Source organism: Durio zibethinus, chromosome 13 (genome assembly GCF_047325235.1).
Source record: "Durio zibethinus cultivar Kanyao isolate XHJ-2024 chromosome 13, ASM4732523v1, whole genome shotgun sequence".
In the NCBI taxonomy this organism is placed as follows: domain Eukaryota; kingdom Viridiplantae; phylum Streptophyta; class Magnoliopsida; order Malvales; family Malvaceae; genus Durio; species Durio zibethinus.
The window spans coordinates 18,111,829-18,129,945 of record NC_143174.1 but is presented as its reverse complement, the minus strand read 5'-3'; the positions used below and the strand labels follow the sequence as shown (position 1 = coordinate 18,129,945).

General features: G+C 27.8%; 1 pseudogene; it reads right to left on the bottom strand.

Moving 5' to 3' along the window:
• Positions 1 to 1,461: 1,461 nt before the first annotated feature.
• On the bottom strand, positions 1,462 to 13,378 carry LOC149515375 (uncharacterized; annotated as a pseudogene).
• Positions 13,379 to 18,117: the final 4,739 nt, after the last annotated feature.

The following is an 18,117-nucleotide window of genomic DNA, read 5'->3' as shown; positions in this document are numbered from 1 at the left end:
ATTATCAATACAAAAATTAATAATAGATAGCCTCAAGAGGGCAGGGCTGGCTGCTGTATGTGAATGTGATTGCAATTGCGTTCAATGAGAACATTTTTATGATTGTTGTTAATCACTGGCCCATACTTGCTTTATCTGACTGTGGCAATGAAGCTTTTCATTTTCTCAAATTCGCTCCAACATGAGTAGTTTCTAGATCTGTATGTGGTGCAATCTCTATGTATGAATATGATGGGTACAGGCTCCAAAACAAAGTGAGCTTTATGTTAATTAATTAAGTCATCAAATGATTTAAACTGCTAAATTAATTAACTGAGATTTTCAAGACAAAAAATTCCTATATATTTCTCAAGTGAGATTGCGATTTGGGTTGAAGTGGGGGAAAACTATGTTTCAAAGGGTTCTAGCCATGATATTGAGTCCCAAGGCCAGATTGGCATAATTCTTTTTCAATTGCCCACATATTTATCAGAAAAATCGAAAGCTGATGTGTTAAAAGGAAATTTTTTTTTTTTTCAGAGCAATGGGTTGTGCCCTTTGCTTGTCTTCTCATTACATTAAAAGATTCAACATCACTCTTCTTCCATTCTTTGGTAATGCTTTCACATCCTTCTCGTGGACCTTACTTTTGCTTTTTAATTTTCTCAAATATTGAATAAATATATGTATGTAGGGTGGGGTCCGTCCTCGTTACCAAATCTTTTGCGTATTTTACTTGGTCCACTCATGTTTGACAACACATTAACAAAAACGTTTTTCTTTTTTCTTTTCTTAGTTAATAACATCCACACTCTCCCATATGTAGAGGGGACATATTTATTTTCCATTATATCTATTAAAGGTATAAAACTATTACACTCTGAAGTTCCTTTTTCTCCCAAACCCTATCTTCTTTTTAACCGATTTAAAATTTAACTTCATCACATCATAGATAAATAATTTGACAAAATTATTATAAGAAAAATATAATCATAATATAAGTAATATTTTTATATAAAAATTATTAAATTAATTCAAACAAAAAAAACCAATAAGCTAATATATAACTTAACAAATTTGATATAAAATTGTACTAAATTTACCTATTTAACTAAATATTTATTAATGATCAAGACAACTAATGTAATGGTTAATTTCTAAATATTTCACCCATAAAAAAAAGATAAGGTCTCTAATCAACGTATATATAAATATATATACGTCAGTAAAAGTTGTTCATGTGTTAGCACTACCCGTCAAAGAAAATCATCAAATCAGTTGACAAAATTGAAAAAAAAAAAAAAAAAAAAACCAAAACAAAAACAAAAGTTTCAAAAATAAGCTTTTTCTTTTCTTTGTGCTTTTGATGAAGAATTTGCTTGAATTTTTTACATGAACTTGATCCAGCTTTGAAGGGTAATTTTTTTTTTAAATCAAGGTGTCGAGCAGCCATCACCAAATAAACAAGTTTTAATACCAGATCTTTTCCAAACTATTCACAGGAAAAAAATTTTTGGCTACTTAGTGTTCTCTTAGCAACATGCCAAGAAACAAATGGTAAAATCTTTTCCAATAAAGTACTGTTTACTCTCTATAGGAACCTGTACTCTGCCCTGATTGATTGAAATATGGGAAGCTTCAACCTAATAGCTTCAAATTCAGCATTCTGCCTTTCTTCGGTTGTCAACCACAAAGATAAACAACGACAAATCAAGTCCTTGCCACAACTCAAGGAAGAACTTTCCTTGAAACTGCCCACCCTCCCAAATCTTGCAACCCTGGCTAGATACCAACCAGAGGGTCCTCTGCATTAACTCTATAGAATGTCCTTAATGGAACCACACCAGATAGGTCGAGCTACCTTAAGAAAGTCATGCAAAACCAACACTGGAAGGTTCATACTTCCTAGTTCAGACTCACAATGCCTACCTCTCCCACGATACACTGATCCTCCAAGCTTTAGAAGGTCATAAGTATCCGCTAAGTCACTGTATGCTTGCTAATCGTCCATCACTTCTTAAACATCCATTCCATGAAAACCTGCATCTTCTAACCTTCTTATGATAGGAATAGGATTTTTTAATGCCAACGGATGAGCAAGAACTGCTAAACCTTCTATTTCACATATAAGCTACACTACTTCTGCAAGAGGCTCGCTTCTGGTGGAATAAGAAGGTCGTAAGCATCTGCCAAATCAACCATGCTTCTTCAATAAGGGCAGTATTGAAATTTTAACTTTAAGTCACCAAAGTTCTTCTAAATATCTTCTGTTTCATTTCTTTAATGCATGTAAAACATGTACGTGGAACACTAGTGCTCTCTCGTGGACATGAAAAAACCATACACAACATGAAAATGGCAAGCCGCCTGGGGAACAAGGAAACGTGATTCTCAAATTTCATCTTCCTTTCTCTGTTAAAAACAATTTTCTAGCAGTTTTTTTCTCTAAGAAAATAAAAGAAAAAATTAGTTGAATTTACAGATGCAAAAATGTTGTATTTGGGGTTGGTAACTTATGCAAACTTTATAATCTCTTTAAATTGTTGTGCGTGCACAATAACAAATAAGCAACTTTATTGAAGAAAACGAATTTGAAAGAAGAACTTTGGGTAAGGCACTTCCAGAAAGTTTTCTTAAGGACAATATACTAGAAACATTGTCCTTATGATATAATACCTAATGAAAAAGAATTGATTGCATTTCAACTATTTTTTGGTCTCTCTTGAACAATAAATCAGAAAAAAAATGTAAGGAAAAAAAATTTAGTTTAATCTTGAAAAGATATAAAAGTCTATTAAAAATAAGTGTTTTAAGAAGCACATATAAATCCTAAAACACATCTTTAATATTCTTCCACGAATTGGTATCTTTTGAATAAAGTAATACTACTTTTAGAATGAAAGGACATGTCCATCGGACTTTTTTTCAATTTTCCAAGACGAACAGTCAACTACTTTTTGTAAGGGTAGTCGATTGCCTTAGGCTTTTTTCTTCATCCAGAATGTGGGCATTTGGATGCCCGACATTAAGCTTTCGAATGCTTGCTTTCTGACTTCAATTTTTGTTATACTAAGACAAGGCAGTCGATTGCTCCTCAAAGGAAGTCGATTGCTTTCTCAAACAAAATGCAAATATGTGAATGCCTTCTTCTAAGAAGTCGACTTCTCTTTTTTTTGGGTAAGGCAATTGACTTCTCTTCAAAGGCATGCAGTCAACTGCTCATACTTATTTTTTGTTAGAATGTCAACTGCTCAAGGGTAGTTACTAGAGCAATCAGCTGCTCTCACTTAGCAGTTGGTAAGGCAATCAGTTGCTCAGTCAGCTACTCCTTATTTCATTTCAATATTTCTATCTATACTTCTAAATATTATTTTTCTTTTAATACACATGCATATTAAATGATTACAAAACTATGTTTTTACTTTAATAAGCTTTTTAAAAAACATATCTTTAGTAATATATTTTAAGAATGATGCATTGGGAATTCCATATATCTTATATATGAATTTTTTGAATAATTCATGATTGAAAGCTCTTAACTGTTATACATAATGTTTTTTTCATGAGAAGATTAATCTTTTGAAAGAATCAATCTCTTAAGTGGGAATATTGAGATAGAAAAAGAAACAATTAAGATTGCTTTTTAGTAACCGATAACAATCTCATACGTCTCATAGTTTTTTTACCACCCATCAAGAGTTTAGTTTGTATGGATGCAGCGTAAGCATCTCATTTTGTCCGAGGTCTTTTGAACATTATTAGACCTCAAACTTTAATTTGGAATTTGTAATTAGATTAAATTTTGTATTTAGATCTTAAGTCCAAATTAAAAGGGTCCATAAATATTTATTCCTTTTATTTTTTTTACTTCTTTTATATATTTTTATTTTTGGTGTTTGGTCAAAATAAAAAAAAAAGAAAATTCAAAATTACAAAATATGGGATTTCTTTAGATTGTGATTTTGTTTTAAGGATTTAAAAATTAATTGTTGAGCTTGTGTTAGGAAATTCTTGAGCATCAACTTTGTGCAAAAAGCAAAGGGGAATCAAGAACAATTTAAAATTGAATCTTGCAAAGATTTTATTCTTTTAAATTTCTCCTACAAATTTTAAGATTCGATTAGTATAAAAGAAGCTCAACAACACAAAATAGAAAAAAGGACAATCGTGAAAATCCTACAAAGAAGGGGGGGAAGTAGTCTCCGTATACAAAAAATTTCCTAAGCCTTATCTTGCTTGCAACTTTAATCTTCAATAATGCATAGAAGCAACACAATGAAATCAACCCTCACCACCAAAACCAGACAATGGCTACAATAAAAGGGAACATGGTGGCTTGAGGTTGAAATTTTTCTTTTTTTTGTGAAAATATAAAGAGTTTTTAATATTTAAATATCAAAATTAGTAAAAATAAAGAATAAAAATCATTTTGATTAAGGCTTAGACAAGATGATATGGAGCAAATTTAGTACCAATTTATGGGTATTATGGGATGTTAAAACCTTCTGTATAAGTAATCAACTCTCAAATTTAATTTTAAAAATATAGACCAGACCTTATTCTTTTTAAAAACCCTTAGGTAAGTTTAAGATAACCTTAAAAAAATATATCCACTTAGGTGCTCAATCACAACTAGATAAAAAAGATTTGTAAAGATTCCATATTTTTTATACCTAATGGTCAAGTTCTCGGACTTAGACATTGTGACATATATTGATATGAAGCCTTCCTTACAACACATGATTGTTTTTTTTATAGCAATGTGTTTGCTATTGTTTAGACAAGTGATTGCTCATTTAGTTCTCTCAATAAAAGGCATACTTTTCAAGAAACTTTTTTAAAACAAAAGTCCATCCTTAGTGACATAAGACATATCATTGAGCTCAAATTTTATGCATAATAATGCCTCACTAGATTACTTCTCATAAAAATCTTTTGTTCTTTTTGAACCACCATTTGATCTCTACCATCTAAATTGATTTCATCACATAAGATAAAAAATCAGTCACTTGTGAATTTGGAACTTATTTTGCCAAATTCCATTTTAGCCTTATTAATTTTTGTAATGCTAGATTTGTAAAATATCATTTTGAAAATTGGCATACCTTTTAATAGGAAGACTTTGATTATAGTCTCTTTATTTGTCTAATTGTCTTGAGCACCTTATTTCCATTTGATGAAAATATATCCTTATCCATAACATTATTAAGTACATCTTTATGTTTTCACTTTCAAGCTTGTTGCTTAGAAATCAATAATAACTCCTATAGAAAAAATTAATTCACAAAAAAATAGATTTCAAGTAATCCATCTCTTCTTTTGTATTATAACCTTTGGTTATAAATTATTTTCCTTTAAGTTTATCAACTCACCATTTGGTTTGAACTATATTTCAAACCCACACTTGTTGCTTAACAAGTTTTGTGTTAAAATATAGATATCAAAGTAACTTTTAAAGGCACACTTTAATAAATGACATATGACATGTTACTCTTGAAATTTAATCATTCGCTAATGTTTATCACTTCTCACTTTTACAAAGTGAACATTATAAACATGTCATCTCATTAATCACCACATTATTTTATTTTCCAAATTAATTTCCTTTTTGAAATGATACACTTTAGTAAGATATTCATTCTCATCACACATATAGTATGGACTTCTTTGAAACTTTTTCAATCTTTAACTTAAGATTGTTCAAAAAATGTTAATATCACAAAATAATCTCATATACTTTATTCAAGTACTCAAATTCATGAATTAATAAATAACATAATGTGTAACTTAAGTTTAGTCAGGTATCAATATTATTACAAACATGATTAAACTATAATCACTAATATATGAAAATCATATATCACTCATCTTGTAATTTCAAAACTCAAACTTAGAATCATACATGTTCACATTAAACGATTATTATTATTCTAAACATAAATTTTAGAATATTTGCAAAGCTATATAAACTTAATAAAATAAGAATTTCATAAGCCATATGCATATTTTAAGAGATGCAAAACTTATCAATTCATATCAAACTCTTGGTAACTTATAACATTCTTTGTACTATCAATTATTCTAACATATAAAATTTAAATTCATGAACATGTATTATGCTAATCATAATAGCTATGCATGTACAATGCATTCATCTTAATATGTCATATTACAATTACTTAGTAATTTTTTACATGTTTTAATAACATTTTCATATAGATCATGCAATAAATCTATAATATCTATAAATATATCAACAAACATATTTAGTAAATTTTATTCATAGAAAAGTAGATGGATTTTGTCATTGTCCTTATTAAAACTTTGGTGTTCATTCACAGACCAAATCATAATTGTTGTGATTTTCCACAAAAATTTTTGATAAATTATTTTCAACCTTTCTTTTATCATATTACTTGAATATGAATCTTTGATCAAGAATTAAGCCATGGTAAAATGAAGTCTCAACCAATGAGAATTAAATATATATATATATATATTAAAAATAAAAACTTTAATTCATGTTTAAAACAATTATTAAAAATAAAATCATGCAACCATTCAATTCACATATATAAATTAATTGCAATTAGTAAACTAAGTACGGTCATAGCGTATAGGTCTGTGAACTTGACCATTAGACATGGAGTTGCCACCTATATTTTTTGTTTAGGTACGATTGGTCACCTAATTGAGTCTGTTCTATTTTAAAGAGAGGTCTCAAACTTGACTTACTTTAAAAGGTAGATTTTAGTCTACAAAACCAAGCTAGATCCAAGAGTATGATTACGTACGAGGAAGGTTTAATACCCTCATAATGCCCATAAAAAAATGGTACTAGCTGTTTTCGTGGTATCCATTAAGTTTTTTTAAAAAAATTACATGTATTGGGAATTATTTTTAACTGAATCCAATGTTTTAGTATAAATTTAAAAGAATTCCCTCAACTCAATAGTATACAAAAAATAATTGTTTTTTCTTGAAAAGGTTTCGTCATTGGACTATTTAATACTTATTTATGAAATTTCAAACAGAACTTAATTTAAAAAAAAAAATTAATATTTCAACTTTTTCCAAAATCTTGAAATTCTTGTTATTTAAAGAAAAATTGATATTTCAACTTTTTTGTCAAAATTTTAAAATTATATTTTTAAGGAAAAATTAATATTTCAACTTTTCCTCAAAATTTTGCAATTATTTTTGTTTAAAGGAAAAATGATATTTCAACCTTTTTTCTCAAAATTTTAAAATGTGAATGCTTTCTTTGAAAACAATCTATTGAACAAAACCAGGTTGGTGGATGCTTTTAAATATGTTTATTTCATTTTTCCATGAATGATATCTGCTCTCTTCACACAACTTACTTTTTTTACTCAAATAATCTCGATGATCAAGCTTATCAATATGAAAAAGTTTTTAAAATTAAATTTAAAATTATTATTATTATAATCTAAATATTCATCTTTTGGAATTTGAAAATGAGAATAAAGAAAAGATATGGAAAATAACAAAGCATAGAATAATGGTTTGAATTAAAAATAAAATGTAATGAAAGGCATCATACTTGTCATTTTTTATTAAAATGATAAAAATGAAATCTTATTACATAAAAGAAATCCTAGCATTATTCTAAAAGAAATTCTAAAATGACAAGCAACTTCTAACCAACCTTAACTTTCGTATCCTTTTCAAAATTATGCCCTTGTGTGCAGGCAAAGGATTTTTATTGACATTCGGTCCAAATTGATTCATCAAAACTTATCAAGCCTATTCGGATCAAACTTTACATCTTGTATTTAAAAGCATGGTAAGTTTCTAGTAGAATAACCCATCTTCCCATTATGATAATCACACATGGCATTAGCATCATACCATTTGGGATAGGTGGCCTCGATGGTTCTAAATGAACTGAAGATACCAGTTGTTTTTAACTAGTTTCAAGAATATCATTGTATAAGTCATAGGGATAGAATCAATGCAGGCTATTTTTTTGTTGTTTCAAGTCTCCTTGAACCATTTGCTTGGTTGTTAAGCCTTGAAACTAGTGTAGTGATAGGACTAGGCTCATATATAGGTGTTTGAAAAGTTAGTTGGTAAGCTAGTTTTGGAATAGGTTGGTAAGAGACTAGCACAACATTATTAATGGCTAGATAATAGGTAGGATAGACTAGCTATAGGTATGGGGTACAACTTCTGAACTACTATCCTTCAAAACTCATAACTTGAGCTTCACTTTCTTTCTTTTTGGGTATCCCACCATTTTTTATACTTATGGTCTTTCCTTCCTCAAGCTTGCCACTTTTAATGACATTGTCTATTATTTCCCCATAGCTCACCATATCAGCAAAATTCATGGTGGCATTCTTGATAATTTTATTATAATTGGGGCTTTTAAAGTACTCATAAATAAAACTATTATTTCTTTTTTGATGAAAGGTGGTTAAACTTGAGTAGCAACATCTTTCCACCTTTACGCATACTTTTTGAAGCTCTCAAAAAGTTTTTTTTCATGGTTTGTAGAAATAAATGATCTGGAGCTAAGTTTATAAAATGCCTATATTGGTTAATGAATGCCCTTGTCAACTTATTCTAAGAGTAGATACAAGTCTGATCTAGTTGAATATACCATTTAAAGGAGAAACTTGTGAGGTTATCTTAACATCTATGTATCAATGGCTTCTCACCTTGAGCATGGGTAGCCATTTTAGGGCAGTAAATGGTAACATGAGTTATTGGACATTTTGTCATATTATATTTTTTAAATTCGAGGACTTTAAATTTAAGTGAAATGACCACATCTGGACTAAATAGAGTCCAACTGCATTCATAAAGCCAAAATAATCTATTTTTTAAATAGTTCGCATTATCTCTTCTAAAAGATTCATTTTTTTTTTGTTAAGAGCTTGACTCCTTCATCACATTTGAGGTTTTCATCTTTAATCTCTCTTTTTTTTTAAATCATTAAAATTAAGAAGTTCAATTAGGATAAACACATTTATCCCAAAGGTAGGGTTAGTGTAGTTACAAATGGTGTTTAAGATGTATGTAAGCATATGTCCCAAAAAATGACATTTATGAAGGCTGTGCAACTTGAAAAGATTAGCCTTGATTTGGGGTAAACTTGAAAAGGTACAAAAGATCTATGATGTCTTATCACTCATTTGAATTGGGCGTTGCCTTTACCGTCTTAACTTTGCCTAATTTTTTTTATCATTTCCATCATCTTTACTAGCTTCCCCTTTATCTCTTTTTTAGCCTTTTTCATTTTCTTGATACAATTATTCTATTCCTCTTCCATTTGCCTTGCTCATGACCTAGTGTTATATAAATGACGAGAAGGTTAGATTGAAGTTTTTGACGATCAAGTTATCTTTGAACCTTTGATTACCATAAATTAATATACTTATATTACTATATGCTCATGCCATAAATGAAGGATTAAAAAGTTATCTTAATATGTAACCACCAAGATTTGAAGTTAATACAAATGAAATGAATGAAATGTATGAAACAATGCAAAAAATATATGCAGCCCAATGCTATCTTATTTTAAGCAAAAACAAATAAAGGAAGAAATTCAACTAACACTTTATCATACACTTCAAAACAACAATTCATGTAACATGATATGTATAAAAAGTTAATTACCATGCAAAAAAAATCAATCATTGTAAAAGTGTAACTTAAATGTTGGGTTATTTCTATAAAAGAAAAGACAAGGTTTTAGCTACAGGTTAGGTTCTTTATGGTTCACTACATGAATCTAAAAGTTTTCAAATTACTCCTCACTATCATCCATGATGGGCGAGGATGAACTAGTAAGGCACTCCAATCCTCGCCCATCATAGGCTATAAGTGGAGAGGGTTTAATTTAAGTGGGAGTATTTCGCTAGCTACTACGGAGGCATTAAAATCTCACAAAAGCATACATAATCTTCTTTCTCTCAAAAGGATGGAACTCGAATGTAGAGCTCATATTATGCATGTACATATGAATGACATAATAACAAATGCTTTTACAAAGGAATAAATAAAGAAAAAAAAATCTTTTTTAAGAAAGAAAAAATAAAATTTCTTAGGTTTGGATAACACAAATTTATTTGCTGGCTTAATTTTCAGCTATCCCATATGGAGTCACCAAATGCCATAATGTACAAGTCTGTGAACTTGACTGTTAGACATGGAGTTGCCACCAAATTTTTTTGTTTAGGCGTTATTGATCACCTAATTGAATCTGTCCCATTTTAAAGAAAAGTCTTAAGCTTAACTCAAATATCTTTAAAAGGTATATTTTAGTCTATGAAACCAAGCTAGGTTCGAGAGTATGATTATATATTAAAAAGGTTATAACACTTTTATAACACCCATCAAAAAATGGTACTAGCTATTTTCGTGTTATCTATTAAGCTTTTTAAAAAAATTACATATATTGGGAATTATTCTTAACTGACTCCAATATTTTGATAGAAATTTAAGAGAATTTCATGACATCAAGAGTATATGAAAACACAATTGCTTCTCTTGAATAGGCTTTGTCATTGGATTATTCAATATTTATTTAATTTTTTATGAGATTTTAGAAATGACTTAATTTTAAGGAAAAATTGACATTTCAATTTTTTTCAAAATCTTGAAATTATTTTTATTTGAAGAAATTGATATTTCAACTTTTTTCTTAAAATTTGGAAATTATTTTTCCTTAAAATTTTGTAATTACTTTCGTTTTAAGAAAATTTTGATATTTCAACTTTCTTCTTAATCTTTTGATTTTTTTTTGTTTAAGAAAAAATTGATATTCAACTTTTCTTCATTTTTTGAAATTATTTTTGTTTAAGGAAATTTTAATATTTCAATTTTTTCTTATTTTTTAAAATTATATAAATTGTTAAAAAAAACTCTCTCAAAAAATATATTAAATAAATAAGCAAAATAATAAAAGAAAAAATTACTAGAAAAATAAGCTTTGGCTCGACTCCAAAAATTGGCTTGGTGGCTTGGCTACAAAGACAGAATTCACTTAGCTCGACTTGCAGCTCAATTTAGCAGCTTGGCTTCTCTTTTAATCAAAATGACATCGTTTTGATGTGTCTATATATAGGCAAAAAGTAAAATTGTCATTAATTCCCCTAACTTCTTTCTTTTTTTTCTTTGTATATCTCTAAAGCTTCTCTTTCCATGGGATTTTCGGCCAACACTGCCTATCATGGCATTGTCGTCAATTACTGTATACTACCAATCATTGTCGTCGAAATTGTTCCAAAAAGTCTCTTTAAACTTTTCTAAGCTTTTTTATCTTAGATCCGAGCTTAAATTTTCATAAATCATTCTTTAATGGCCCAAATCTACCACCAAAGCCAAAGCTTAAAACCTTCTAGAACACTGGCATCCACCACTTCGATGGATTCAGTATTTTAGTATGTTCTTTACCTCTCCGTGCTTTTCTTGTTCATGGGTCCCTATCTGTGAAAGTTAACTTATTATCATTGGCCATTACTATTTTTGCCACACTTATCGCATGTCTCCCCTTCCTCTTATTTGAATATTTCTTCTTACAAAACATAGGTTTCCAAGATCATCTTGAATCAAGACTTAGTAAAGGATAAGTTTTTTTTTCTTTTGCTATTTTCTTATGCGATACTTGTCTTGATTCTCTATGGCTCCCTAGTTAGGGATGTGGTGGATACGATAAATTTTTTTTTATTTTTTTTATTTTTTTTACAAGGTCTCGACTATGGGCATGTTGTTGTATGTTGTTGGTGATAATGTTTGATGCCTGATTAATGGCTTAGTAGTTTTCAGTGGCAATAGTTTGTTGAAGGCTTGGGTATTTTTTTTAAAATTTTTTTTGGTGATTATGGCTTAAAAGGTGGAATGTTTGATACCAGTTAAAGCTAGATTCGATTGTTGAAGATGGCAACATAATTGATTTGGGGTAATTTAATTAGTCACAGCAGCAGTAGTAGATGGTGATTATGGGGATTGGTTAGTGGAAGAAGAGGCGGAGATATCTTTTGGTTGGTGATGGGTGGCAAAAGGGAAGCTCAAGGCTCGAGAGGTAATGTGATTTTGGTAGAAGTTTCTATTGCTTGTTCCCTTTAGTATTTCTCATGATTCTATGTATAGGTATGTTGAATTACTTTTACTATTTTGACTATTTTTTGTGTAATTCTTACTGAATTTCCTTTGATTCTACTAATTAAATAAGCACCGAATCTCAATAGAATTCAAGATAAAAAAAATGGGATTTAGTTGAATGGGATTTATCTCCATTATCTTCTTTAGTTTTAACTTATAATACCAACAACCATATCTTTTTAGTTCAAATCATAGTTTATAATTTTGTTTATGCTCTTTTTCTTCATTTTTATTTTCAAAAAACAAGATAATCATAAAAGAGTATATGGGCCTAGTTTAGGTTAAAATCCAAACTAAGCCCAAACCTCAAATGGTAATGTACCAAAAAGATTAAACCTTTTAGAACACTTACCATTTGCTTTTTTATTCTTGAGTCATTTTTTGTCTTGTTTGAGTTCACAAATTGTAGAAAAACAAATGACTTTATGTCATAATCAAACAAGAACAAGATTTGGAATAATCAATATAGTCTTCCACCACCATTAAGATTGCTCTTCAAAAGATAACTTTATAGTTTTGTTTTAACATCAAGATAATCCTTTGTGCCTTCTATAGAAATTTTACACTTCATGAATGTGAGGCTTAAATGCAAAATTTATCCTGGAGAAAAGTATTGTCCTTAAATTGTTCTATTTAGCGTTGGCAACTTATGCAAACTTTTTAAACTCCTTAAATTTTTGTATGTGCACCAACAAAAAATATGCAACTTTGTTGAAGAAAATAAATTTGAAAGAAAAACTTTGGTTAAGACACTTTTCAAAAGCTTTTTTAAGAACAATAGTTCTCGTATTAAATGCAAATAGTTATTATAAACATTGTTCCCATGATACAATGCCTAATGAAAAAGAATTGGTTGCACTTCAACTATTCTTCAATTTCTTTTGAACTAGCAAAAAAAGTGTAAAAAGAAGAAATCTTGAGTCTAATCTTGAAAATATGTAAAAGTCTATTGAAAATAAATGTTTAAGAAGTATATATAAGTTTTAAAAAACATCTTTAATATTTTTCCACAAATGGGTATCTTTTGAATGAAGTAATATAACTTTTAAAATGAAAAAAAACATGTCCATCAAACTTTTTTTTTTTTATATTTTTCAAGACAAGCAATTGATTACTTTAAGTGGGTAATCGACTGTTTTACATGGACATAGTATCGCAAAGGAGAGGTGATGGGGGCATTGTGCAAGCAGGTGAAAGATGTCTGAGACTTAGCCATCATTAAGAAAAGAGTAACGGCTGAGGCAATGAAGATGGTAGCCAACATGGACTTTTACAAGATATATATTAAAGGAGATGCATTAAAGGTGTTACAGTAGCTAGAGAGGCTTGATCAAAATCTATCCCCTGAGGCAATTTTGATTGACCAAATCCAGTTAAGGCTTCAAAGAGTTGAGACTTGGACAAGCAATCACATGTTTTGAAAAGCAAACAAGGTGACCTATTTGTTAGCTACAATGGTCCTAACCCAAGTGCGACCTTATTCTAGGTGGAAGAGTTCCCGCATTTTATTTAAGAAATTGTAGAATATGAGAAAGCTTCTTTAATGCTATGTTTGGATAGATATTAATAAAAGAAAGGAAAAAAAAATTTAAAAGAAAAAAAAGGGTACATGTACCTATTGTTTGGATAGTTAAATAATAAAAGAAAGGAAAGGAAAAGAATTTTAACAACTATTGTTTAGATAAATAGGGAAAAAAATAATTCAATATAATATTTTTTTCAATTATAACCTTTTTTAAAATAAAGTAACATATAATATACAAATATATCTTTATACTACCAAACTTGTATAAACAAATCTTTCTGCACAAAATTGAATGTGTTTAATATGGTAAAATATATTAGCTAGTTATTGATTTACTCTTAATTTTATGTTTAATTCAACATTTTAATTTATTCTAACAATAATTTGGCTTGTTTTGTTGTTAAGACTTGAAAATTCATAAAATATTTATAAACTATGATGTTATATAAAATACTCATAAAAAGAAATTATCTTTGTAAAAGGTTTTAGTTATATAATCAAATTTAATATCATAATAAAAATATAGATTGAGGTATTAAAAAAGTGAGGATTACAAGGGAAACCAAAGGTTATTGAGTTTCTACCTCTTTCCTTTCCTTAGAATTAAAAGTTTATCCAAATAAAGGAAAAGTTTTTCTATTTTCATTACTTTCCTTTATTTTCCTTTCCTTTTATTGCCATCCCCTTAATCCACACATAATGCAAAGAACTTCAATATCCAACTAAAGATAGTAGGATACAAGTAGAATTGTTCAATGATCAAGTTATTTTCTTAAATTCAAAAGTTTCTCAGATATTTAGAAAGAATTAGATTAAAAAAAAGCCTCATTTAAAAAACATACTTTGGTTTTAACAATTTTAAGGTATAAGTCTGATTCGTATAGGCTTGATAAATAATACACATTAGTTTTTATATTTATATATATTATATAATTTATATGTCAATATTTTAAAACTGAATAAAAGAAAAGGCACAAATATATTGAAAATTAAATAAAAATCATGTTTTATTTTTAAAGTTATTTGGTTGATCTAGGTAGTACAGTTTATTAATTAGGCAGGCTAAGCATTATGAAGGTTATGCCCAACCTAGCCCGTTGAATCTAATAAATTCAAAAACTTTAAAAATAAATATTTAAAATATTAAATATTTTTTAAAATAAAACTAAATAAAAATATTTTTTATTAATTAAATATTATCTTGAGTCTAATTGAACTTAAACTTCAAACTATATTCAAAATCTGACCTTGAACTAATCTACTTATGAATCGACCATTCGAAAAGTTGTATTATGTATTTATGCTTAAATAGGGAGACAAAATTATGTGTTAAATATGTTATTGAAGTGTGTATATGGATAATCCATGTTTTTGCCATATATGCATTACCTAATTTGTATAGAAAAATGAATAAAATTGTTGTATTAAAAATGAATGCAATTTTCACTACTTTCTGATTCAAGAATTTGAGCCTTTGTTGTATACTAAAGGCATAATTATCTTTAAAAAAATGTTCTTTACACCTCAAAGTCCAAATTCTTTTTTATTATTTTTTTTTTATTATTTATTTTTTTCTAACAACTTTAAAGACAATTATGAGAAATTTATATTTAGTATGAGGAAGATACAAGGAAAAGAAATTAGCATGATTTGGAGATCAATATTAAAGGAGGCTCATGGTGTTAAAGCATTAATGTTTTCATGGACCAAAATATTAATTATCATAAAGTTCATTACAAGTATGTATTTTATTTTTTACGTAATTGCTGGTAAAAAGATTGACTGATTGAGACAAACACATTAACAATTAATTTTATTAGTATGTCAAGTCAAAATATAATATGTAAAATATCGATTACATTGCATAAGTTTATGCATATACTAAAATTGGCTCCATAATTGGCTTTAACGAATTGTATTATATCTATTTGAAAAATCAATGCTTATAAAGACTGGGATTGGAAATAGCCTAAAAACATAAAAAAGAAATATATGAATTGATCTACGACCAAAAGAATTATTACTTGTTATCAAGTAACGAATTAAATTTAGTTTTAATGGAATGATCGATTGTTTAATTGTTATATCTTGGTTATATATAGAATAGGTAAATTGTCCCATGATTTCTATGAAAACAATCAAAAATGGGTAAAGGAATTTAGCATGAAAAATTAGATGTAAGTGAAGAATATATGTAGAAAATAAGATTTGACTACAAGATTAGTTTTATTTTTAAATCATGGCACCTAAATCAAGATAATAAGTTAAGTCAAGCTATTTGTATGGTTCATCTCTGTTGGTCATTTATATATCAAATTTATTATTAGTTCAAATTTTGACTAGCGTTCAATTTTCATGAAAACCAATTAAAATTAAATTAACGTATGTGAATAATTATTATTAAGATATAGTGTTTCATGGATTAATTGGTGAATAATAACCCAAATAATAATAATAATAGTAATTATTATTATTAGAAACATGAGCAGTGTGATATTAATTTTGCCTACTAGGTGTATTACACTAGAAGTAATTTTATAAAATAAAACTCTATTGTAAACAATCACAAAATGAAAATCATAAATAACCATGAATGAGTTAATCAATGGTTACACAAAAGCATTGTTACTTTTCACATATGGGATATTAATTAAAAGAAAAGGCATGTGATTAAAAATATTGAAGTAGTTGTCGATTACTAACATTTTGAAGGATGCTCATCAATATCTAATCAGCCATGTCTATAAATTAGAAAAGAACATGCAAATACAATGCTCCAAAGGCACCAATACATGCAAGTATTTAATTCCATTTTATGATGGCATAGAGAACATTGATATAGTTTGCCATATATTACAAAAATGAACTAAATGGGATGAAATTTTCTTTCTTATACATATAAGAAAGATATAGACTATGGAGATATACATTATTGGTTTAAAACAATGAAGATATTTTAGCTTCTTATACTTATAAAATGGCTTTTTGCATGCTGTTAAAATGAAAAGTGCATAAGTTTATGAGGTTTTCAATAGTTTCATAACAATGGTAAGGATGTGGCTAGTTATACACCATATTAATATATAGGCTTAGATAATAATATTTGTTTGTGAAAGCTGTAAGCGTTGGAGTTAGCCAATCAATGATTTAACCAATGCAAATTCATCACAAGTTTTTACATGAAATATGAGTAAAACTCATATTATAATTATTGTTTATGCTATTTTATGAAAATAATCTTTGGATTCATGTTTCATGACTTGCATTGATATGATAATCTAGATATGAACATATTGATCACAAAATAATTGTGAAAGTATTTGAAATTAGAGCTAAATATAATATAAACTCTTATTATACATAGGCATTTGGTTCTATGAGTAAAGTTTAAATTTATTATATATCCAAAAATGTTATGAACAATTAAAAATGATAAATAACAGCGATATATAGGTTACACAATGGTGGAGAAATAAAGTTCTTATAAAATTTTGAAATCAAGTTTAGAGGTTTCAATAGTCATGAACTTAGAATTAGCCATTGGGCAATTAATATATGCATTGAAAACTCATGATAGCATTTGAGATAATTGGTTTTTACTAAAAGCTATCACATAACGCTATGTTTGCATTGAGGGGAAGGGGAGAAAAAGAAAGGAAAATAAAGGAAAGTAGTGGAAATAGAAAAACCTTTATTTATTTGGATAAACTTTTAATTTAAATGAAAGGAAAGAGGTGGAATCTCAGTAACCATTGGCTTCTCTTATAACTCTTATTTTTTTAATATCCCAATTTGGAAGAAATGTTAAGGAATAGATAGTTGAAAAAATTTTATTTTTATAAAAAGACTATTATATCTATATTTTTATTATGATATTAGATTTGATTATATAATTGATACTCTTACAAAAATAAATTTCTTTTTATAAGTATTTTATATAACATCATTGTTTATAAATATTTTATGATTTTTCAAGTCTTAACAACAAAACAAGCCAAATTATTATCAGAATAAATTAAAAGGCTATATTAAACACAAAATTAAGAGTAAATCAATAACTAGCTAATATATATTATCGTTTTAAACATGCAAAATTTTATTTAAAAATATTTGTTTATACAAGCTAAGTAATATAAAGATATATTTGTATATTATATGTTATTTTATAGAAAAAAAGTTATAATTGAAAAAAAATTATAATAAATTATTGCTTTTATATATTTATCCAAATAGTGGTTATTAGAATTTTTTTTTCTTTTCTTTTATTAATTTTAACTATCCAAATAAAAGGTCACGTACTCTTTTTTTTCTTTAAAAAAAATTTTTGTTCTTTATTTATATGTATCCAAACATAACGTTAATGTATTATCATTTAATACCACATTTTTTCGCCTGATCTTCCATCAAACTACTTAATAAAATCCTCTTTTTTTTTTTATGGATTTGTTTATAAATAGGTGCTATTGCTTATAAATACG